The sequence below is a fragment of the Hibiscus syriacus genome, unplaced genomic scaffold, assembly GCF_006381635.1.
Source record: "Hibiscus syriacus cultivar Baekdansim isolate YM2019G1 unplaced genomic scaffold, ASM638163v2 tig00110641_pilon, whole genome shotgun sequence".
Taxonomy (NCBI): Eukaryota; Viridiplantae; Streptophyta; class Magnoliopsida; order Malvales; family Malvaceae; genus Hibiscus; species Hibiscus syriacus.
Genome location: NW_024062809.1, coordinates 133864 through 159842, shown reverse-complemented (window position 1 = coordinate 159842; position 25979 = coordinate 133864). Strand labels below are relative to the sequence as shown.

Below are 25979 nucleotides of genomic sequence, written 5' to 3'. Positions count from 1 at the left end.
TATCGACTAAAGAAAAATAATCTTTCGAAATATGAGCTAAAACGAAGCGTTTTGGGCTTTGAGCTGAATCCAATAATGTAAATGTTATTAGAGCATGAGCTAAAAGCCTAAAACGAAAGTCATTGTTGAATCAATTGCACAAACACTAACTAAAAAATACACAAGCCATTCAAACATACAGGCAAGTTTCAATGAAGTTTTTTCCCACCTTCACGCATAATTTCGTATGCAAGTTCAAATTTTTCTACAGATGTTGTCCCACATTCTACTTATTTACAAGCTGTTTCTCTCTAACACCAGACCATCAAGGCCTTTAGTTATTGGGAGCTTACCCTCGACTTGGCACGCATAGGATGCGGTACTCGGCATTTCTCGACCACCAAGGTAAGATATACTGAGAAGGAAGTTCTCTTATGTTCAACAGTTTGAACACCTTCAAGAAGTGTCGGCAGAGCACACCTTCGAATTCGAACATCTGATAGCTACAATTAACGCTCAGGTTGGCCGCACTGAAGGTGACAGCGTGTTTGTCGTTCTCATTCCCGGACCGTCGTAGACACTTATTTTTGTCCGGGTCAAACAAAAATATAATTAGTTATATTATTATTATTATTATTATTATTTTACATTTATGCAGGCTCAAGCCCAGCAACCTTGCAGCCCAGATTACAAGCTCCAAATAATTACAAGTGATCCAACTACCCAAACCAGCATTCAAGACCCGACCCGGATCCAGGTTCGACCCAGTACTTGGAGCTAACCCGAACCGGCCCAATGTGATAACCCATCAAATTTAAGGTTTTTAAAACCCTAAAATGAAGCCAGCCGACGCCGACTATTCATCTCCCATCACCGGTGTGTGTAATCCACCGCCCCTCTCCACCAGGCCGAGCCATCGCAGATGATGATTCCTGAAGCTGCCATCGTCATGAATTACGTCAAACAACACCTGCCAAATAATAACTAAAAAAACACAAATCACTCATCCACTAAACATATTTTTTTAAAACCAAATACCAGAAAATCAGTGTGCTATCCTACCATTATTCATCAACTAGTGGGGAATCCATTACAAAAGCAACCCAAAACTCATTATATAAATGGAGGCAACCAGTTTCGAAGGGGAGAGAGGATTGGGGGATTCGAACAGGGGAAGGAAAAGGAAAAAAAAGGAAAAAGATTCGGGTTTGGGGAAAATCGAAAAATAGAGAAGGAAAAGAGAGAGCTTACCGAGGGGTATTGTCCGTCGGAGGCCGTGGAACACCAAAAGCCGCCGAATTTCAACGTTTCTTCGAAAGGTAAACTTCTAGATCTGGGAGCCTAGAGTGAGTTTTAGAATGAACTAGGTTGAGATTAAGCTTGAGGAAAGAAAGACGAACCTTTTGAGAGGGGTTGGGTTTCTCCGGCCACCGCGAACCACCGTGCGCCGTCGTGGGTTGGCGTTAGTGAACGACGGATTTCTCCTCTCCGATGAGGGAGTTGAGAGAGTTTGAAATTCTCTCTCCTCTCTCGATTTAAAACCGAGTAAAATGAAAAAATGAGTTAATATTTGCTTTGTGTTGGAGTTATATAGCAAGTTCAAAACGACGTAGTTTGACAAAAGGGGTAATATGTAATTTCACGCATGGGATATTTACATTCAGGGCCTCTAAACTTTTGTAATACTGGTATTTCGGTCGCCAATGAAACTTTAAATTCCTTTTATTTTGAGTACTTATTTTATTCTATGTTATAATTATGTCAATGTTTCCTTTTTAATGTTTTTATTTTATTTATGTTTGGGCCATTGTATTTTAGTTTATTCACGTTTAAGCAACATAAATTGTTACGTTTTCATTTTTAATCATTTTTGTTGTTGTATATTTTTGTTGAGTTCCTATTTAGGGTATGATATTTTAATTGTTCATATTTTAATCCTTCATAATATTTTGGATTTATTATCATTCTATTATAATTATTATATAATATTTGAGTATTGGCTGTGTTTTTATATGTTCAATGTTATTATCATTATATTTAAAAAAAATATCATGAATAGTTTTTATTTCAACTCATCACATTTGTAGATAGGTATTTTGAGTTTGAATTTATACCTCATTTTATTATCAATTAAATAAAAGGATCATATTTTATAATTTTTTATATAAACATTTTTATCCTATAAATATAAATAAAGTAGTTGTAAAACTTTTCGGCACTGATCTACAATTTCTTTAACCTTTTTTGCTCTTTTTCAACTCCCTTGTGGACATATTTAGATTACATTTCATGAAGCAGAAACCAAAGCAAAATCTTGAATAATAGGTGAAAAGAATTGTGGGTTCCATAAATTATTTGTGGTTTGTTTGTATCCTTAGTGTTTTATTATTTAATATTTCTTATTTTTGTCCTGATTATTGTTGTTGTTTAGTATGCTTAGTTTCATTTGTTTACATTCCAATCTCCAATGATTCTATATTTATATATTAGTCCTTGACTTACACATATTTTGTACATGCGCATATTACCATATGCATATCATAGTTTTTTATTATTTTATTGTAAGATAATGCGTTTTATCTCTGTTTTGAAAACCGGACCGGACCGGCCGGTTCAACCGGGAACCGTTGCTTAGTCCGGTTCAATCTAAACCGGTTGAACCGCTATTAGTGAACCGGCCAGAACCGCTGAACCGTTAGAACCGGACCGGCTAAAAACCGAAAAAAACCGGGATTTTAATTTATTTTTTAAAAAAATTAAACCAAACAACGTCGTTTGTTAAACGAGCCAAGTCGAACTCGAGTATTGCCTGAGCTCGACTTAAACTTGAAAACTTTAAAAGTAAGCTCAATTCAACTCAAACTCACAAGCTAAAAATTATCAAGTTAAACTCAAACTCGAAATATAATATTGAAACTTGAACTAAAAAATGCTTGAACTCAAAAAAAATTAGAAGCTCGATTGAAGCCTAAAATTCGAGCTTGATTGAAGTGAATGAATAGTTATATAATTATAGTTATATAATTTTGTTATGATTTTTTTAACCCCAAATTTATTTTTTTAATTATAGTTATATAATTATATTTATTATTTGATATGTTTTACCTTAAATATTATGTTGTAGTTAATTTGAATCATTTTGTTTCACTTGATTTTATGGTTTTTAACTTATATATGTTATGACTTGCTTTGAATATGACTTGTGATAACAAAAATTATTTTTTATTAAATATTTTTGGTATTTTTATTTAATTTTTTAAATAATTATGACGTCGTCCGATTCTTCCGACCGGTCGGACCGGTTCGACCGGTTGAACCAGTGAACCGGTAGCATGACCGGTTCGCTAACCGGTCCGGGTTCTGAAAACCATGGGTTTTACATATCATATTACTTACATGTATTTTAGTATATTATTAGTGTTTTATTTATTTTGTTTGATCTTATTTAACGAGTTCATTTTTTAAAATGCCCTATTGTCAATATCTCTTGTACTTGATGTTAATATTTTTAAATATTTCATTCGAATAATTTCAAGAGCAAGTATTTATAGAACGGGCGTGAAAAGTGTCACTTGATCGAAGTGATACAATTCGATGCGACATTTGAAGGAAATAAGAACTTGAAATAAATCTTGAGTATATTGTTTATTTTTTTTACGGTTCAATATGTTTTATATAGCAATTAATTTTGTTTTATGCAAATGTCCTTTTTCAATTTATATTTGATTCGCATATTTATCGATGGGTGAATATTTTTTACGGATAATAAATAGTCGAGTTAGCTTTCCCGATGGAAGATTGCTAATTTCGAGATTTCTTTTCGAGTTAAGAATTTTCTCTATTTAATTAATTCGAAGCAAATTAATCAAAGTTCAATAAATAAATTATATTTTAATTTTATATTTGATTCAGGATTTCCATCATTACGACAACGTATAAGCGACACAGTACTAATTTTGGGCACTGTGGGGGTGCTAATATTTCTCCACGCGTAACCGATTCCCGAACCCGTTTTAATCGAATCTTTGGTAAACGCATATCAGCTTTTTGTCTTTAAAAACGATTTTTCTTAACATTATTTTAAAAATATATTTTTAGGTATTCAACCTACATAACTTAAAGGTTGATGGCGACTCTATTCAAATTAATCCAAAAATCATCCAATTTTCTAAAATTAAAGTCGTAAATGTTTTTAAAAACAATAAATAATTGTTCTACATTAAAAATGGTTATGATAGTTAACCCTCTTACCAAGTAACGACAGATTGTCCCTTCTTCGTAAGTCTTTATCCCAAAATAACTGTAGGATTGTAGAAACTCGTCTTGAAATATTTTGAAGATGGTGGAAGTATAGAGCCGTCTACACTGTTCTTCTATTGCTTCTTTTGTTTGTGAAAAGGCCTGCAAATTGAAAGAGTTGAAATCTTCCTTATTTTCCTCCTCATGTCGTTGCTCGAGTCCTTGTTCATATTGGGGAATGAACTCCCTTAGCGACGTTTTGCCATTTACAAGTGTACGGAAGAATGATTCGACACCTTCATCTATAGGGATGCCGGCGAAAAACTTTCCCCGTAAATACAACGGAACCCAACTTTCACGTTTATCGTACATATGTTGTAACCAAACATTTCCCTTCAAGCTGTATTTATTTATAAGTGAATTCCATGTGGTGTTGAACTCAACGGTTGTCTGGCTTTCATAAATGCACTTTTCATACTCGTACCTAAATTCAGTAGGCATTGACCGTAGATTCTCCCGTTCCTTGGCTCTAATCTGCCACGATGAAAAACGATGATGAGTACCAGAAAATTTTCGGCAATTGCTTGCTGGATGGCCATGTCTTGATCGGCAATAATCGACTTAGGATGGCACCGAGACATTGCCTTAAACCATGTTTGAAAAAACCAAGTAAAGCACTCCTTCGATTCATTAGCAATCAAAGCAGATCCAAGAAGCACTGGCTGCATGTGATGGTTTAATCCAACGAATGTGGCAAACAGCACCGCATAGTTACTTTTCCTGTACAAAGTATCGAAAATAATGACATCACCAAATTGACCGCATGAATATCTAGATCTGCCATCCGCCCAAAAGACACTCTGGCAACTACCATTGTCAACCTCCACTGAATAAAAGAATCCGGTTTCTTCTGCTTGTCTGGTTTGAAAATTACTCTAAAAGTACAGGGTACCAATCAGTTCCAATATTGTTCTCTCGGCTTCTTTTGGTAATCTTTCCGTTATTCATTTCACTGAGATCCATAGAGACCATGGCATCGGTTTCTTCTTCTATGAATTTCTTCGAAGCTGTGGAAATTTTTTTCTCATACACCATTTGCATTTCGAGATCATGATTGTGATCTTTATTAAGACGATCTACCATCCAACTTCCCGAGTCTTTCCTCTTAATCCTCATAAATGCCCCACAACCTACTCTCGAGGGGTGCTGGAAGCTTTCTTTTGAACACACAAATCTTCGAGAAGTAATTGACCTATCATTCTTTGAGCGAAACAGCTGGCCGATCCGAACTCGAAACCCAACACTTTCAGCATATGTTTGATAATATTCGTATGCTTCATTAGCCGTATTGAACTCTAGACCTGTATATGGTTCAGCTATAGATTGTCTTCCATCTCCACCTCGTTTTTGCTTTTTGAAATTTATGATAGCAGATGGAGTCGGTACTCCATTATCTATTTGATCCAGCAATTTGACTTTCGGCCTGCACAACACATCAACCAAAGATAGTCAGTACTCCCTTTGTTTCGACTTGTATGACTTGTATTGAGTAACGAACTAGGAAATGAAATTTTAGCATGAAACTACGATAATTTGATGGAGAAATGAAATGAAAACCGGAAATTCAATCACAAAAACAGAGCTAAAAAGCATCAAAATTAAAATAATAATAATAATATGATTAATTTGAAGATTAAAGACAAATTAAAACTTGGTCCCCGACACCCAATTTTTTTATATCCGATCGAGGAACAGGCCTTTTGGCAGCAATTGAACGACCAAGAAGTCATTGGACACCTCCGCACGCATATCACGCATATTGTATCCGTCATATTGATAAGAATTGTATTGAGAAGTTTCATAACAGTTGCATTCGTTGTGAGATAGTCAGCATGGGTAAGTTTTATTTTCAACATGTATATCCATTTTTTAAAGTTTGTTTCTAAAATGACATTAGCACAATATATATTATGAAACATGATATGAACTATGCCAACCAAATTTTGATAAGAGATTGGATAATTTGAAGGTCACATGTAATACCTCATATTTTGACTAGTGATTAAAATGAAAATTTTGAAAGTTTAGTGGTTGAAGTATAAAGTGTGAAAAGTTTAGGGACTAGAAATGTAATTTTAAAAATTTATAGATTTGAGCTCGAAAATGAACAATTTGGCTTAAAATGAGGATTTTTATGATAATCAGATTTTCGATACGGGATTTGTGTTAAAAGTTATAAAGCGATAAAGTTCGATATTGAAATCAGATAATCTGATTGAACCGGATTTTTTTTAAAATTTGAAAGATGTTATAAAATGGTTGTAAATGTTATTTTCATATTTTAGATAAGAGAAATTTGGCTCAGAATAGTGTAATTTTTCAGATTTGACTGACTAGTGGAATTTTTGTGACTAAAATGCCATTTTCGAAACTTGCATGGCCAAATTAGAAATTCAAAGCCAAGTTGATTCATCTTTGACCAAAGAATATTTTAATGGAGAATATGACAATGGCATTTGGTAAATTTTAAAATTCATTAATGGCAAAAATGGAAATTCTCAAGAATTGAATTTTAAATTTAATTAAATTGGTTAAATTTCCATGTGTATTAAAGAATGTCTAGAGAATTTTAGAATTCTTCTTCCTCCATCAGCAGCTGCCGTGAACCCCTTCAAGGTAAGAAAAAAAATTCTTTTCATTTTTTGAGCTATTTTAGTAAGATTTTGAAAACTTTGTGAAACAGAAAAATGTTCTACTTCAAATTATCTATCATTTGGTACCAATATTTCATGGTGAAGATGCTTATATGTTGAGATTGAAAGTTAGGGTTTATGTAAGGTTGTATAGTTTTGAAGAATTTATTATGAATTTTTATATTTTTTATGTTGAAGATTAATTCTAAGGCATGTATGATGATTAATTTGATGTGTACATGCTTTGGCCTAATTAGGGTTTAGGGTTTAGAACGAAATTTTAAGCATTTAAGTTCAGCAAAATGTCAGTTGAGTTGATGTAACATATGCAGCTTGTATTACGAGACATATATAGGCTATGAGTGTTACATCACATATGAACGTGTTTGGAAGTGGGCTTCGAAAATCGAGCGGAAAAAGTGGTCGCATAATACCCCAAACATCAGGTCAGTGAATAAAGTGTAAGAATTCAAAATTTAACGGTTTGATTTTGATAAATTGAAATGTTCAAGGATTGATTTGGAAATTTTGGGTTTAGCATATATTATCAAAAGATTGAAGGATAGAAGGGCAAAATGATCTTTTGGAATGAAATGAATTCAAAATTCATTTTTATGTTAATATAACATGTGAGGAAATAGAAGAAAAGGAAAAGAAAAGCCTAGAAGCTATATCTTCATCTTTTATTCTTCATTTCCACCGTGAACTCCATTGCCAAGGTGAGTAATTCTTGAAGTTGGTTGTTTCTTGTATTTTTTTTTGAATTGGTTTTGAGTCTTTTGGTGGTATAGAAGCTTAAGAAATATTTAAGATGATTAGAAGCTATGGGATTAATGAGTTAATGGTGATTTGGTAAAAAGGGTTTTTAAGGGAGTTGATGAAAATTGATTAGTTTTTGGATTTTAATGATATATTTGACTTTTCAAAGGTTTGAATAAGAAATGATTGGAACATGTTTGAAGAATGGGTGTAATTTTTAGTTTTAAGTGTTCTAGTGAAAATTTTTGATGTTAAAGGGAATTTAAGTGATGTAAATTGGTTGTGATAAGTGTTATGAGTTTAAGGGCATGAATAGAGTTACAAGTATGAGATTTAGGTGAGCTTTGGGGGATGAATAGTAGAAGATGGCTCCCTTATGAAGGTGAATGGTAAAGATGATGATGGTGAGGATGGGTTTGTGGAAAATAAGTGTCCTATCAAACCGTCCTAGTCGCAATGAAAAGGCAAACTCGATAATATGGCTATAAGTGTCCTATCGAACCCTCCTAGTCGTAATGAAAAGGTAAACTCAATAATATGGCTCTAACAACCCTCCTAGTCACGATGAAAAGGCAAATTGGAGTGTGAATATTAATCTCCCTCACAAGAACTTGAAAGAACTCCATGCGAAGAAGCTTCGAAGGCACAAGACAATCAACACTTGCAAAAATGAACTCTCGTTGTATTATTAATCAAAGAAATTTGTTTTACAAAATTGAATGAAGCCTCCTTTATATGGGGGCTGAGTTCTAAAGGTCCTAAATAACTAATGAATAAAATAATAACAAACTAAACATGTCTTAACTCTAATTTCTAATAAAATAATAATAACTAAAAATAATGTTTTAACTCAACCTTAATTTCTAATAAAAATAATAAATCTAATCCTAAGAGATAATGCATCATCCTATATTAAATTATATTACAAATAATCAATATAAATATTGAAAATTCGTAATATTTACAAAATCACGTATTAATCTCGTATAGGAATTTCTGCATGCGTTGTCTTCACTAAAATGAATGTATCTTGAGTTCCCGATATCGGATTGATGAGATTCAAGAACCGTTGGAAAAATAAGAGACAGATGGTTGTATCTCCATAAGACATGTTGACCAAATAAGATCCTTATCCTATTCAAAAAGTCATCGAAAGTCTATTGTTGTTCTAGTCTTCTTTTCCAAGGCTTGGACGAGTGGATCATTTGGAAGAGTTATTACTTCTTCCTTTGATATGAGCCTTGTGATGCATGTATCATCCTCCCTTTCTTCAAAAAAGATTCAAACTCGAATCTAAAACATTAAAGGGAGCAATATTAGAATCGTTTAATGATTCATTCACATTATGCTTATAGAATAGATATGCTTTGAATCATCGAGATTTTGTTCTTCTAATAGGTTCGATTAGAAACATTAGTCCAAAGAAGCATGTATTATGGACTCTGGTACATGTATCATTCCCCCACTCCTCAAAAGGATTTTCATCCTCGAATCTGAAAATCCAAGAGAAATAGAATTAGATGTGTTGAAAGGAAAACTTGTGAAACATTTACCAGGATCAATGTGATGTGTCTTTATGCGTTTTAGTAGAGGTTTCTTCTTTGTAGGGATTGATTTCTTGTAGTCTTGAAATCATTGCATAAAAGTCTTGTAAACTGATGTTTAGGTTGAAATTCAATATGGCATCGGCTACTGTTGGCTTTCATTATGATTGCTTCAGATATTCTCTCCATGGTTTGACTCGTGTGTGGCGAGAATGAGTGTTGAAAAACATGTCAACTGGTTTGTGAAAGTAATCCATTAAGTCTCCTAAGTGTGGTTTATGAATTAAGAATTCTCAGGAGGAGATTTTTTTGACTGCAAAACCTTCGTGGTAGTACATCATCTACTGTGTTTTACTTACCTCGGTCTTTTATGCACTTAAAGGAGTTGTGTCTAGAATGAATGACAACTTCAAGAGTCTTACCTTGTAAAAATGAGAAGAAATACGTTACAATATCATTAAAATGAGAAATAAAATAATTACATTTGGACTCTTATAAATCATGACTCTTTATTGATATGGCATAGTGTTAGGATTTTCAGGTGGCAACCCGTCAAGAGGGTCACCTAACACCATTCGACAACTCTTGGTGATGGAAGATGGTATGGGCCAGTCCTGTGTTGCTTTCACTTTTTCATCATTTATATGGATTCCCTGTGCACGAACTATAAAGCCTGTGGAGTTGTTCAAATCATGTTTCGTCATTAAGATGGCGCCACGACTAAGGCTTTCCTGGATGTAGCTTTTTGTAACAAATATAACTCTTTGGTTTCTTCGAAATTGTATGTTTGATGAGGTATGATGGAACCTTGAATTAGATTGGTTTGTTTTCCTCTTTCCGGTGGTAATCCATCATGTGGATCACCTAACACTTCTCGAAAATCCTGTAAAAGAGATGAAAACACACTAGGCAAATCCTTGTTAATGTTAGAAATTGAAACAATTGATTCCCTAAAGCGAACAAGGATGCAAGGTTTTTTGTAAAGAAGATTCTCTCTCAATTCTTTTATGCTCACACATAGATCTTGAGTCACTCTTTTCTTCTCACAATTAGGTTTACTCACCTCCCATGGGTCATTATTCTTTTGGCTTTTGTAACTAGTGACCTCTTTTATTTTTGCCTCTTTATCAGTTTTTTCTTTTTTTGCTTTCCCTACCTCCTCACAAATTCTCATTTGATCTTTAGGGGCTGGAGGTGTGTCATTCTTTATTGGTCATTGTTTCTCCTTGTCAGGTTTGTTATCTCTCAACTTTTTTAGAGAAGGTGGAGTAGAAGATGATGAAGGATTTGAAGGATTACCTTGGTAAGAGGATGAAGTACCTTGGTAATGTTCTTTGAATTGAAATCTTCTTTGGATTTGTTCTCCGATTGTTATTGCCTTCTTTAGTATATCTTCAAGGTTTTCGTACCCATAAAGGTTAAGAAGATCAGTGATGTTTGAGTTCAAGCGATGACAAATCTTGACAAGGTGTCATTTTCTTCTTCGGTTATGTTAGCCCTATTGAGTAAGGACTGCATCTCCTTGTAGTAGTCTTCAACTGAACTTCTACCTTGTCGAAGTCAGTGCAATCGTAGTTTTACTTCTCGTGCATAATGTGTCGGTAGGAATCACTTCCTCATGGTTTGTTTGAGGTCAGTGCAAGAAGTGATTGTTTGAATTTGGAAGTTATCGATCTTTTTTCTTGTTCGCATCCACCAAATGTGAACATATCCTTCGAATTCCATGGTGATGAGAGGAACTTGGTCATCTTGGGGGCAATCATGGTATGCGAACATGAGATCAATTTTCCTTCCCGATCAATGTACTTGTCCGGATCATTGTCTCCTTTGAAAGACGGGATTGTGAACTTTGGTTTTACAAAGAGTTCGGGTGCTTGGAAACGTGGTTGTGCTTTCTTGGGTACCAAAAGTTTAGCATTGTTTAGTCTTGGATTCTTATTTAATATATCCAGTTGTGGTTCTTTTTGTTCTCTCACGGTATTGTTAAGTTCATTAAATCTTGTTTCAAATTGAGTCGTGAGTCGTGGAAGTACGGCTAAGATAGCCGTAAGTGTCTCGTTGTTATTATCGCCCATCCTGAAATCATAACACTCAAAAGAAAATTTTAAAGTAAAATAAAAATAAAAGAAAGAAAATTCAACAATGCAAGAAACGTCACAAGTCACTCCAAGAAAGTAACACATCGAGAGGCAAGTAAGCCGATCTTTTACTATTTAAAACTCACTTTACCAAGTAGTCTTACACAGTTCGTATCGAAGTTTGATTACTAGCAAAGGCGATAAGAAAACCTAAAAGCTCTAAGAGGCCAAACAAGGTTTAGACTCCAAGAGAATGAGAATGCAAAGAATGAAGAAATATGAAAACTCTTTAGTCATACTAACACAAGGAAGATAATGTGTTAGATAATGTAAAATAACAATAAAAAGGAAAACAAAAGAACTTAAAGCACTAAGAGTTAAAGAAAAAAAGAACCAAACCAGAAACATAAAAAACGTTGGGTAAAGTTGAGCAATATTTTTTAAGGGTTTATCGATGTCCAAACATTCTAGAAAAATTCTTGAATCTTGTTAGATGTGTGTATAAACCACCTGTAAATTTTCAGAACCAAATAACTTCAGTAGTATCCAGTAGACTCTGTTAAACGGTGAGTCCTTAAACAATATATTTTTCGTGATCACTTTGTTCAATGATGTTAATGATCTCTAAAATTTCTAATTTTTTTTGTGTGAATGATCTTCAATATATTTAGTTTCAATATGAAAATTTTCACCACGAAATTCCTCCTTTAGAATTTTCAAGAAATTCGACAAGATTCTAGACCGAATTTACTAATGAAACTTGAACTATGTATTTGAAGGCTCTAATAAACTCTGATTGGGGTGAATTTTGGACTGGATATTAATCTTAGGATAAATATGAGATATGGAGAAAATAAGCCCTAAATTCCTTCATTTGCAATTTTTGAATTTTCGTATTTTTTTTTGTTTTTTTTTATTTTTTAACCTTTTTTATGAAAAAATAGCAAACTAACAAGAATGATTTGAATATAAATTAAAATAAAATAAAAAGAACCTAAAACGATGAATCTTTTGTGAACTAGCTCTGTTGGGGTACCTTAACGGTTTTGTGTGCAAGAACAAGCAAGATTGCTTGCTTCTTTCCAAGAATCAGCCTAAATCTGATACCAATTGATAGGGGAGCGGTGGCGGGTTAATGAGCGTTGCTATTGTTGAAGAATCAAACCTAGAAAGTTCTAGACCTGATGATGAACAAAGGGGGATGAATAGTAAAAGATGGCTCCCTTATGAAGGTGAACGGTAAAGTTGATAATGGTGAGGATGGATTTGTGGAAAATAGATGGATAAGTGTCATATCGAACCTTCTAGTCGCATTGAAAATGCAAACTAGATAATATGGCTCTAAGTTTCCTATCTAACCCTCCTAGTTGCAATGAAAAGGCAAACTCGATAATATGACTCTAACCAATCCTCCTAGTGATAATGAAAAGGAAAATTGGAGTGTCAAGATTAATCTCCCTCACAAGAACTTGAAAGAACTCCAGGAAAAGAAGCTTCGAAGGCACAAGGTAATCAACACTTGCAAAAACGAACTCTCGTTGTATTATTAATCAAAGAAATTTGTTTTACAAAGTTGAATGGAACCTCCTTTATATAGGGGTTGAGTTCTAAAGGTCCTAAATAACTAATGAATAAAATAATAACAAACTAAACATGTCTTAACTCTAATTTCTAATAAAATAATAATAACTAAAAAAAATATTTTAACTCAACCTTAATTCTAATAAAATAATAAATATAATCCTAAAAGATGATGTATCATTCTATATTAAATTATATTACAAATGATCAATATAAATATTGAAAATTCGTAATATTTACAAAATCACGTATTAATCTCGCATAAGATTTTTTGCATGCGTTGTCTTCACTAAAATGAATGTATCTTGAGTTCCCGATATCGGATTGATACGATTCAAGAACCGTTGGAAATATAAGTGATAGGCTGTTGTATATATAGAAGATATGTTGACCAAATAAGATCAGTATCCCATTCAAAAGGTCTTCGCAAGTCTACTATTGTTCTGGTCTTCTTTTACAAGGCTTGGACGAGTGGATCATTTGGAAGAGTTATTACTTCTTCCTTTGATGTGAGCCTTGTGATGCATGTATCATGAGCATACTACTTTAATGTATTAATAAAAGGGAAGAAGACTTGTGATGAGTCAACTTCCAATGATTTTTAACTAAAATAGAATTTTGAATAGATATTTATGTTAAATTTTATGGTTTTACCTAAATTGTATTTCAGAAGCACTGTTTTGATTTCATTACTATGAGTATATGTGTTCTATGTGAATAAATGATCATTTGAATAATGTTATGTGAAATAATTATATGGTTAAAGCCCAAAGTATGTGCTTTAAGAATTAGAGGTATAATTGGCATGCCAAGAGTAGAGGGATTCTATGCGGTCCTTCGGGACAATTCCATGTGGTCTTTTGGGACAATTCTACGCGGTCCTTCGGGACAAATCTATGTGGCACTTCGGTGCATATTCTATGTGACACTTCGATGCAAAATTCTACGCGACAGTTTTGACTGTAATTACAGTGCACAACCTCAAAGTACTCACATACCTTGAGTTCTCAGTGATATATGTTGGGCTAGTTCAACAAGTTAATATGAATTGAACAGTGCATATAACTATATGTTATTTTTATGAAATGTATCTTGTTTTCAATATTCAATGCTTATCCTGAAATATTTAAGCGAATGTTTTAATGTTTTATTATACTCATTTATGCCTCACTAAGTCAAAGACTTAGCGTGTGAGTGTTTTCAAACGTAGGTTCAAAGAAGCCAACATGGTAAAACTAGGTGAGGACAACATGCCTTTGAAGAAGACCAGATCAAACCGATTTAAACAGTATGTGATCTTGTTAATTTGAAATTTTGTTGACATGTACTACAAATGTTTAAATCGCAAATGCTCTAATATGTTTTGTAACTATACTAATTAAGGTTTATGTAAATATATTAAATATTTCTTTTCATTGTCTAATATTAATTTCAATTTTAACTCGTGTTAATGAGGGCTTCGCCACTAAAAATAAAGATAAAAAGTCAAATTTTAGTCGGATTTTCAAAGAGTCAAAGAGTTGAAAAGTAATATTACACCTCAAATTTGTATCTGGGTCGGGTACGTGTCGGGGGTGTGACATTTGTTGGTATCATAGCTACGATTTAACCAATTTTAGACTCAAACCAAAGTAATTTATATTTTAGAAGGTGTATATGCCAACGAAATATAAAAAATCTCTGATCTGATAGTGTAATGAGTATGATGTCTTTGCTAATATAGTTAAGTGATTATATTTTAATAGATGTCAGACTACGAGGGCTCCCGAAGTGAAGCAGAAGATGGAGTTAAAGAGGGTAGTAGCAATTCACCTACCCCAGCTACGCAAGGTGAATAACAGGCCCCTCAGGACTGTCTGTACAAGATCAGGGAGTATTTTTCTGGACATTGAATTTGATTCTGACGCGTTTCCTAGCGTCTACTCCCCCGAATCCTAAGATGAATGTTGCAAATTAGCTAAAAAGTTTAGAAGCACCCGTGTTTAAGCGAGAAACTGAGGAAGGTCTCATTTCTACGGATCTTTTGCTAAATGATGTGAAGATTATGCTTGATGGTCTCTATTGTTCTGAAATAGAGAAGTTGGATGGAGTAGTCTCACTTCTACGAGTTCATGCATGTGTATGGTGGACTAATATAACAATGAAAGTGCCTAGTGATCAAGTGATGTGGACGTTCTTTCTGGAAGAGTTCATGAACAAATATATATTGATGATCAGTTCATTAGACAAATGAAGCAGGAGTTCATGAATTTGAAGCAAGGGAGTTACACTGTATATGAGTATGAGTTTGAGTTTAATAAATTGAGCAGATTTGTAGCTGAATTGGTCCCAACTGAGAAAGATTCATGTGATTGGTTTGTGGAGGGTTTGCGGCCCAGATTGAAGATGTTACTAATAGCTTTGAATCTTTCTACATTTCAAGAGGTAGTGAATGGAGCTAAATCCTTGGAGTGAGCATAGAATAAAAGATTTGGGGAGAAAAAGACCCAGTTGACCAAGAGAGCGGGTGCCTCGTTGAGTGCATCACAATCGAAGAGAAGCTGAGGTTCGGGTTTTCAACCTCAAACTAGATCTGAGTCAATAGTATCCTCAGGCAAAGGATCAAATCCTGTGAGAGCTAGGCAGACTCAATAACCTGAATCAGGAGCTAGAAGGCCGAGTTAATATCAGCATTGTGGAAAAAATCATAGTGGTGTATATCAAGTGGTCTCTGGAGCATGTTTTAGATGTGGGGACACTGGACATTTTATCTGAGATTTTCCGTTAATGACTGAAGAGCCTGCACAATTAGAGATATCGGCTACTGTATCTTAGAGAGGTAGAGGATGAGGCAAGTGAAGGAATCAATCTGAATCGACAACTCAACTTGAAATGTGTGCTACTGCTCGGGTATACAACATTAAGACTAATGAAGATTGTGATGATCCGAAAATCATCAAGGTACTTTCAAATTAATTGATAAACCTGTTTTGGTATTGATTGACCCGTGATCAACTTATTCTTATATCAGTAGTAAATTAGTGAGAGATTTCAGAATCCAGTTAGAAGCTATAAGTAGTGATGTTATTGTAACTAACCCACTAGGGCATAGTACTCCGGTGAATCAGATTTGTCGAGGGTGTCCTATAAGGATTCATGGAATTGTATTCCCTTCTAATTTGATGAAATTACCCTTTGACAAGTTTGATGTTATATTGGGAATAGATTGGTTGTATCATTACCATGCTAATGTTGACTGTCAGAGAATTTTAAGAAGTTCTGATGGATCAGAGATAATTGTGGTCAGCAAGAGAATAAATACATTATCTAATGATATCAGTATTGTCGGCTAATAAGCTAATATTGCAATGATGTCAAGCTTTTATTGCTAATGTGATTAATACTCGAGCCCCAAAGATAAGATTAGAGGACATTCTGACGGTCAGAGAATTTCTAGATATGTTTCCAGATGAATTACCGGGATTACCTCCAGACAGAGAGATTGAATTTCAAATTGAGGTAATGTATGGAATGTCACTAATTTCGATGGCTCTTAATAGAATGACTCTGAACAAACTAAGGGAGTTAAAGACTTACTTGCAAGAGTTATTGGATAAAGGAATCATCAAATCCAGTGTATCACCTTGGGGTGCGCCAGTGCTATTTGTTAAGAAGAAAGATGGTTTGATGCATTTATATATTGATTATCGACAGCTCAACAAGGTAACAATAAAGAATAAGTATTCTCTTCCGAGAATTGATGATTTATTTGATTAACTCAAGGGAACTTCGGTGTTCTCCAAAATTGATTTGTGCCCTGGCTATCATCAGCTGAAGATACAAGAAGAGGATATTCCAAAAACGGATTTTAGGACCCGATATAGCCATTATGAATTTGTGGTAATGCCGTTTGGATTAACTAATGCACCGACAATATTTATGGATCTTATGAATAAGGTATTCCAACCGTACCTCGGTCAGTTACTTGTTGTCTTCATTGATGATATCTTGGTTTATTCAAAGACGAATGAAGAACATGACGCTCATCTTCGAGTGATTCTTCAGACACTTTGAGATAAGAAGCTTTATGCTAAATTGTCTAAGTGTGAGTTTTGGTTACCTAAAGTGGCATTCATTGGACATGTATGTAGTATATGTAGAGGGGATTGTGGTGGATCCTCAGAAGATTAAAGCTATTATAGATTGGGAAATTCCAAGAAATGTTTTTTGAAGTACGGGGTTTCTTGGGATTAGTTGGATATTATCGAAGGTTTGCAAGGGACTTTTCGATGATTACCTCCCCATTGACAAAGATGTTGAGGAAAGATGTGCCATTCATTTGGATGGATAAATGCCAAGAGAGTTTTGAATCTTTAAAGAAGGTTCTAATAGAGGCTCATGTGTTAGTACAACCATAATCGGGCAAGGACTATACAATTTATAGTGATGCTTCTCATAATGGTTTGGGATGTGTTTTGATGCAAGATAGAAAGGTGGTAGCCTATGCTTCAAGACAGCTTAAGCCACATGAAATGAATTATCCGACACATGATCTTGAGTTAGTAGCGGTGGTGTTTGCACTTAAGATATGACACCACTATTTCTATGGTGAACGATGTTATATTTACACATGATCTGTATGTGTTTTGATTACAATTTGAGTGATAGTTGATAGATTGACGAAGACAACCTATATATCAAGGGGATTGTTCGACTTCATGGAGTGCCGAGTTCAATAGTATCTGACAGAGATCCAAGGTTCACCTCAAGGTTTTGGAAGTCTTTACATGAAGCCTTGGGTACTCGATTGAACTTTAGTACATCATTTTACCCACATACAGATGGTCAATCTAAGCGGACTATCCAGGTTTTGGAAGATATGCTAAGGGCATGTGTGATTGATTTTCATGGATCTTGGGAGAAGTATTTACCGCTCGCAGAGTTTGCGTACAATAACATTTATCAATCGAGCACTAAAATGGCACTGTATGAGGCATTTTATGGAAGAAAATATAGAACACCGCTTAATTGGTTCGAATTAAAAGATTGAGATGTTCTTAGTCCTGATCTGATTAAAGAAGTAGAAGAAAATGTTCAGGTGATACAGCATAACAAAAGTGGCAGCAGACAGACAAAAGTACTATGCGGATTTGAAAAGAAAAGAGACTGAGTATCAAATGAGAGATAAAGTGTTTTTGAAAGTATCTCCTTGAAAAAAAGTGCTTCATTTTGGTCGAAAGGGAAATTTCAATCCTAGATTTATCAGCCCGTATGAGATTATAAAGAGAGTGAAAATTCAAGGATGAATTTTCTTAAGGCGGAGAATTGTAATACCCTAAACATTGGGTCAGTAAATAAAGTGTAAGAATTCAAAATTTAGCGGTTTGATTTTGATAAATTGAAATGTTCAAGGATTGATTTGGAAATTTTTGGTTTAGGATATATTATCAAAGATCAAATGATGGAAGGTTAAAATGGTCTTTTGGCATGAAATGAATTTAAAATTCATTTTTATGTTAATATAACATGTGAAGAAATAAGAGAAAAGGAGAAAACCTATAAGCTTCTCTTCATCTCCTTTTATTTATTTCCATCATGAACTCCATTGCCAAGGTGAGTAATTCTTGAAGTTGGTTGTTTCTTGCATTTTTGAACGGGTTTTAAGTCTTTGGGTGGTATAGAAGCTTAAGAAAGCTTAAAGGTGATTATAAGCTATGGGATTGATGAGTTAATGGTGATTTGGTAAAAAGGGTTTTTAAGTGAGTTGATGAAAATTGATTAGTATTTGGATTTTAATGATATATTTGACTTGTCAAAGGTCTGAATAAGGTGTTTGGGGTATTAGAAAGGATTGGAACATGTTTGAAAAATGGGTGTAATTTTTAGTTTTAAGTGTTCTAGTGATGATTTTGGATTTTAAAGGGAATTTAAGTGATGAAAATTGGTTATGATAAGTGTTATTGAGTTTAAGATCATGAATGGAGCTAGAAATATGAGATTTAGGTGAGATAAGTGAATTCTGGGTAAGGGTATCGATAGTGGAAGAGAACATTATTGATATTGTATAAATCGGATGAACATAATTGATACTGAAGGGTAGTATCGATACTAGGGGTATCGATACCAATAATAGGGTACTGATACTGTAATTGAAGAGGAAATTCCATAATACAATTTGGGTATCGATACTGAGGTAGGTATCGATACCATAGAAGGAAAATATCGGTACTGGGTGTAGAGTATCGATACTGTTCAACCTGAAATTGTGAATTAGGTGTTTTATTTAGTTTATGTAAATGATGATTGGTTAATAATTAATTGAGATCGGGTATTCATTTTGGTCATGTTAATGTGTAGATTTCGATTGAAATCAAGTACCGAACGAATCGATGTAATAAAGAGATTGAGCGAAAGTGAAAAGGATTTTTGCTTAGGGTTTAAGTGAGGCAAATGTTAGTGCATACTACTTTAATGTATTAATAAAAGGGAAGAAGACTTGTGATGAGTCAACTTCTAATTATTTTTAACTAAAATAGAATTTTGAATAGTTATTTATGTTAAATTTTATGGTTTTACCTAAATTGTATTTCAGAAGCACTATTTTGATTTCGTTACTAAGTATATGTGTTTTATGTGAATAAATGATCATTTGAATAATGCTATGTGAAATAATTATATAGTTAAGGCCCAAAGTATGTGCTATGAGAATTAGCGGTATAATTGCCATGCCAAGAGTCGAGGGAATCTACCTAGGTCTTTGTGACAATTCTATGTGGTTGTTTAGGACAATTCTACGCGGTCCTTTGGGACAAATCTATGTGTCACTTCAGTGCATATTCTACGTGTCACTTGTGTGCAAAATTCTACACAGTAGTTTCGACTGCAATTACAGTGCATAACCTCAAAGTACTCACATACCTTGAGTTCTCAGTGATATACGTTGGGCTAGTTAAACAAGTTAATATGAATTGAACAATGCATATAAATATATGTTATTTTTAGGAAATTTATCTTGTTTTCATTATTCAATGTTTATCCTAAAATATTTAAGCGAATGTTTTAATGTTTTATTATGCTTATTTATGCCTCACTAAGTTAAAGACTTAGCATGTGAGTGTTTTCACACGTAGGTTCAAAGAAGTCAGTAGAGTAAAGCTAGGTCAGGACAACATACCTTTGAAGAAGATCATATCAGACCGATTTGAACAGTATGTGATTTTGTTAGTTTGAAATTTTGTTGGCATGTACTACAAATGTTTAAATCGTAAATTCTCTGATATGTTTTGTAACTATACTAATTAAGGTTTATGTAAATATATTAAATATTTGTTTTCATTGTCTAATATTAATTTTTGATTTTAACTCGTGTTAATGAGGGCTTCACCAATAAAATAAAGATAAAATGTCAAATTTTAGTCAGATTTTCAAAGAGTCAAAACATTAAAATGTAATGTTACACCTCATATTCGTATCTGGGTCGAGTACGGGTTGGGGGATGTGATAGGTGGTCGGTGATACGGACATGATAACAAATCTTCCTGAGGCCATTAATTCAATACTAAAAAGTACACACCATCTCCCAATAGCGAGTGTAGTGAAAGAGACGTACTTTAGGTTGGCTAAAGTTTGGTCTAATAAAGGGAAAGAGATTGAGTGTATGATAAATCGAGGTAAAATCTGGGTCTGACAGTGGTTGAAGCAATAGAATCAAATGAGTGATTGATAACCTCAATGTTTTTTCATGACTTCGATCGAATTGGACATACTTTTGTTGTCATCGCATGCATACATCTCAACGAATGAGCATAGTTAATTTACAACAAAGATGGTGTGATTGTGGCTGCTTTCAATCATGGAGATATATGTGTGCTCATATAGTCGCTGCATGCATGCATATTGAAATAAATTCATACACCTATGTTGATGAGTGTTTTCACCCGCAAAGGATATTAAATGTCTACAACCATAAGTTTAGATAGATCCCAAATGAATCATATTTGCTAAAAAGGCATCATGATGAAGAGTTGCCAAATCTAATGCTTCGTAGAAGTCCAACGGGTAGACTTGAGTCCACTCGTATTCATACCAATATGGATATCCATATTAGAGAGAAATATAAATCGAATATGTGGATATTTGAAGAGAAAGGTCAATCAAAAAATTTTCCAAACCTACCACGGTACAGGGCTCAACAATAATCTTATTTCTATTTGAATAAATAATTGAATTTTTGGCCTATTTGTTGATGTTATATTTGAATGAATATGATTAATATCAATATTTGAATGAATGTGATTAATATCAATAGATAAATTAATGTGATGGATATTTGTTGATGTTATATTTGAATGAATATGATTAATATCAATATTTATATGTGAATAATATCAATATTTTATTTAATATTAATAAAAATACAACAAATCAAAGAAGCGTGTACAACTTCTGTCGGTGTCAGGGTGTTGTTGAATAATAATGCCGAGACACATGTCAGTTTCGTTGTGGCTGTTGCGATTCTTCAGGAGTTTGTTCATCATAACTAACTTGCTCATTCACCAAGGGCATATGATTCGTTGTTGTAAATACATATCCACCACCACTCTTCTCTCCCACCTAAGGACAAATACTCGTATTTGACATAAAAAATGTCATCTGATCAAAATTATATATTGCTCCAAACATGGGAGAGAACATGGGTGATTGAAAAGGAATAAGCTGAGGAGTGTAGGTCGTAACACTAGAATTGCCAAACACTTAATGAAATGATCTTGTACCGCCAAAAGATTATAATGGGATATTTTCCATTGCCGCTCTGCTTCATGGTGAGATGAACTCCCACTCCGTCTTCGTTTTTTGACTTTACCAAATATTTTCTTATATTGTATAAATTGTCGTTTTTCTATGTTCGTTGTCAAGAACGACTTTCCATATTCCAGTAATAATTCAGGTAATTCGAATTCTGGATGTCAAAGTCATCCGCTTGAATGGGAGTGAGAGTTGGCAAGTATGAAGCTCTGTTGTTCCAAATATTGATATAGTTGGCATGCCTCACAACCCAATCCTCTCTGTGCCTACCCCACCCATCTAATATGTGGGGAGCGTCATGATTCTCTGGAATCTACGAAATAGTTTGGTGCAAGCCGAACTACCTCAACACTCTACCGAAAAATTGGAACTCAACAAAAGAGAAATGGATCAATGGTGTAACAGCACACCAATATTGACAACCCTCCTAGACATGTTACGGCACACACGATATAATTTCTTCATCATCGTATGGCCTTCATATAAACTATAAAATAAAATTAAATAAATAATACTAAGATTCAACTAAATAAATAAACAATATAAGAAACTAAATAAATTAATTATATACCACAACTTTGCATTTAATGTCCATCTTAAATTTAAACTCTTTCATATTATTGTGCACCAACCCCGTTCATTCTATTTTATGCCTCCATCTGTATACCAATCAAAATAAAATTCGCTAATTATTTTTCCTATAAAAATTCATTAATTAATTTAAGAAAATATTTTAAATCAAAATATTACCTTCCGACAAGAGGAAAGTTAAATGCAGTTCGACTAATCGGTGTTAACCATGGAAGTTTGTGCCAGGACCACGATTATAATAACATCATACATCCACCGATTTCCATCGTACACATATTATTTACAAGTAATGACGCCTTGCACATCTCGCAGTACAAGAACACCAATATTGCTGATCCCCAACTATACTGGTAGGTATTCAAAAAGTTATCCAAAAAAGGAAGATATTGTATATGAACAAGATTACCGGATTTATTTGGCATCAATACTCCCCTAATCAACTGTAATATATATGCTCGAGTTGCATATATAATGTTTTGCTCAGTATTATAACAACCAAGCTTAAACTTATTCGCCAATCATTATAACCTCAAACGTGACCCTTTTGTAACTATTTTTTTATGCACCTTCCCAAGGTACGCCCCGCATATTTCAAACACGTCCTGCTCATTTTTCCCACCATTGTCATCCCATTTGTAGGGACCTCGAGTTGTAAAGCCACATCCTCCAAAGTGATCGTACATTTACCACAAGGAAGATGAAATGTATGAGTTTCTGGTCTCCACCGTTCAATTAATGAACTGATAAAACCAGAGACCAAGTTATATTCTCTTACAAATGTTACATCGTAAAAGCCCACCATTTGCAAATTCTGGACAATAAGATTATATGGCTTATCACAAATGTTCACTTGACTACGAACGACTCGTTGTTCGTCATCCTGCAATTTATTAATCCATGGAATTTGAATTAATTCATTGTTCTCAAATAAATTATATTATTCAATAATAATACCAGTGCTCCAAAATGACTAGGAATATGTCGATCATCTAGTCTCAAAATAACATTTTGATCTGCCATGCTTAAACAAATCTATAAAAAAAATTAAATATTTCAATTTATAATATTAATCAAAATTAAAAAAATTAAACAAAAAATCTGTTAAATAAAAATAAATAGTGTAATTAATTCATATTTACAAAAAAACAATAAGATTTAAACTAAACTTATCAAACCGCTCAAATACGATTTAATCTGTAAAATAAAAATAATTAGTCTAATAATTTATATTACTCAATAAAAATGAAAATATAATTTAAACTAAACTTATCAAACTACTTAAATACAACTTAATATGTAAAATAAAAATAAATAATCTAATAATTATAATTTAAATTAAAAACAAAAATTACACTAAAAATTACATGAAAATTTAAATTAAACTTACCAAACCACTCGAATACAGTTTAATATGTAAAATCAAAATAAATAATATAATTAATTTATATTTCAAATAAAAATTAAAAATGAAATAATAAAATTTACACTAAATTCATCAAATTGATTACCAGACAACTCAAATACGAATTCATTGTTAGAGTATGCCCAAAGACCAATCATATGATGATTGTAATAATAATTTTATTTACCGATTTTATTGAATAAAGGCATTGTCGCTATTATTTTCAGTTATATATATGTGTTTAACATAAACTGGAAGATAATAAGGTCCATATAATGACATAATTGTTATTATTAAAAGATCCCTAGTCAAGTATTATTATGGGCATGAACAATAATAATACGCTCAAGACTAACATGTTATTGATTGATGACAACGAGTTGTCATTGACATAGAGATGTCAGAATTAATACATGAATATATTGTTAGAGAACAATGTATTGGATTGACCCACCATGAGCATATGTCTTGGATTATTATGTGACAGTCATAACATTACTCATGGTGATGACTATATGTATGATCCTCAAACTTGAGATCAATACTATCCCAACATATATTGTTGTATGTTTTGATGCAGCTAAACAAGCTCCGTAACTGGTTGCTCTATAAAGACTGTTATTGAATATATCTCAATATATGTAGTGGGTGTGTATGATTAAGATAGGATATGTCCTTCCTACATAATAGGAAATATATCATAGGCCACTTGATTGAGTAAGACTAGAAACGCATAGCCATGCTCGAATAAGTTGATATGAGATATCATAAACTATTCGTTAATTAAAGTCTACTCTAGAAATCAAGTACGAAAAACTAAAATCGGGAGGAAGATATGCGAATACTTACAGCGGGTTCCTTGAAAAACAGCAAGGAAAATAGTGAATTCTGGTGTGTGTTAGGTCTAGCAGCCATTTTGGGGAGAACACACACAAAACCTTCAGTCATTTTCTCTCAAAACTGTTTTGGGGGAAAAGAAAATTGCTCTCAATCGGGTGAACTGAGTAGAGGCCGAGACGTGATTTCATGGAGGCTTACGATTCGAACCGATCTACACCACCAGAATTCACTACTTTCCTTGCTGTTTTTCAAGGAACCCGCTGTAAGTATTCGCATCTCTTCCTCCCGATTTCAGTTTTTCGTACTTGGATCGCTGGTTAGGCCGTCGAGTTTTGTTTCCGCTGCGCCATGGGGTGCGCCGACGGTCCTAACATTCATTCTTCCTTCGATCGAACTTTTTTCTCCCCTTCTGAATTTCTCTCCCGCAAATGCTCTCTTTCCCTCGGCCTCACTCTCCTCAACTCATATTTCACCCAAAATCCAACTCCTCTTATTTTATAACATATTCCGGTGCTCCATTATTGGTCTAATAATTGCACCATTATTAGTTACGTTCCCCAGGCCATGCATGCAACTTTGTTGCTTCTTACGCCATACAACAGCTTTGCTTCAGAGTCAATGTTGCAGTCGAAGTAAAACTGAAGACCCCGTGTATTTCGAGGGCTTCTGCATGGACTGAAGACGCCATGTATTCCACGCGTTTCTTCTCGGCCTGAATACAGTGTGCACACCTGGAGTCTTTAAGTTTGCATGAAGACGCCAAGCAGTCATGGAGTATTTGTTTTGTTACTGTAGATTTCACCCTATATAGGGAAATAATTCCGGATATAGCCTATATTGGAAATTTTTTCACAACAATATCTCAGTCATTTTCCCAACTTTTCGACGAGGGTTTTTATTAGGCCGTTGAAACTCCACGTAGCATTCGATCCAAGGTTCGGATTTGGGTCGGTGGGTGGATGCAAGGCTGGGAATGAATATAATTATCGTCAGTAAATACGGACTTGAAAAAGAGAAAATAACCTCGTGACTGAAAATGCCTTATAATATAAGATTTTAACCAACTTTTTTTGGATTTGCGAAAATGACCAACAAATTCGCAACGCGAACTCCAATTTCGCAACCCAGTTTCCAAATTCGCAACGCGAATTTGTAAATCGCAACACAGAAGTCAAATTCGCAACACAAAAGTCAAATTCGCAACACAGAAGTTAAATTCGCAACACAGAAGTCAAATTTGCAAAGCGCGTTTATTTTCACAATGTAAATTTTATTTTCGAATTCGAAACACAATATTAATTTCACAACACAAATGTAAACATTATTATCGCAAATCATAACCTAAAACCCTAAATCACAACTCAATCTTATCTCCATCTCTCACTCTCTACGGTGACATCCGTCCTCATCTCCGACAAAATCCATCCCCATCTCCGGCGAAATCCGTCTATCTCCATCTCTCAAAGAAACCCTCACAACCATCCATGGT

At 33.9% G+C, this 25979-nt stretch overlaps 1 pseudogene; it reads right to left on the bottom strand.

Annotated features, from left to right (window-relative positions):
• Nucleotides 1-169: 169 nt before the first annotated feature.
• LOC120136970 lies at nt 170-23268 on the bottom strand (annotated as a pseudogene).
• Nucleotides 23269-25979: the final 2711 nt, after the last annotated feature.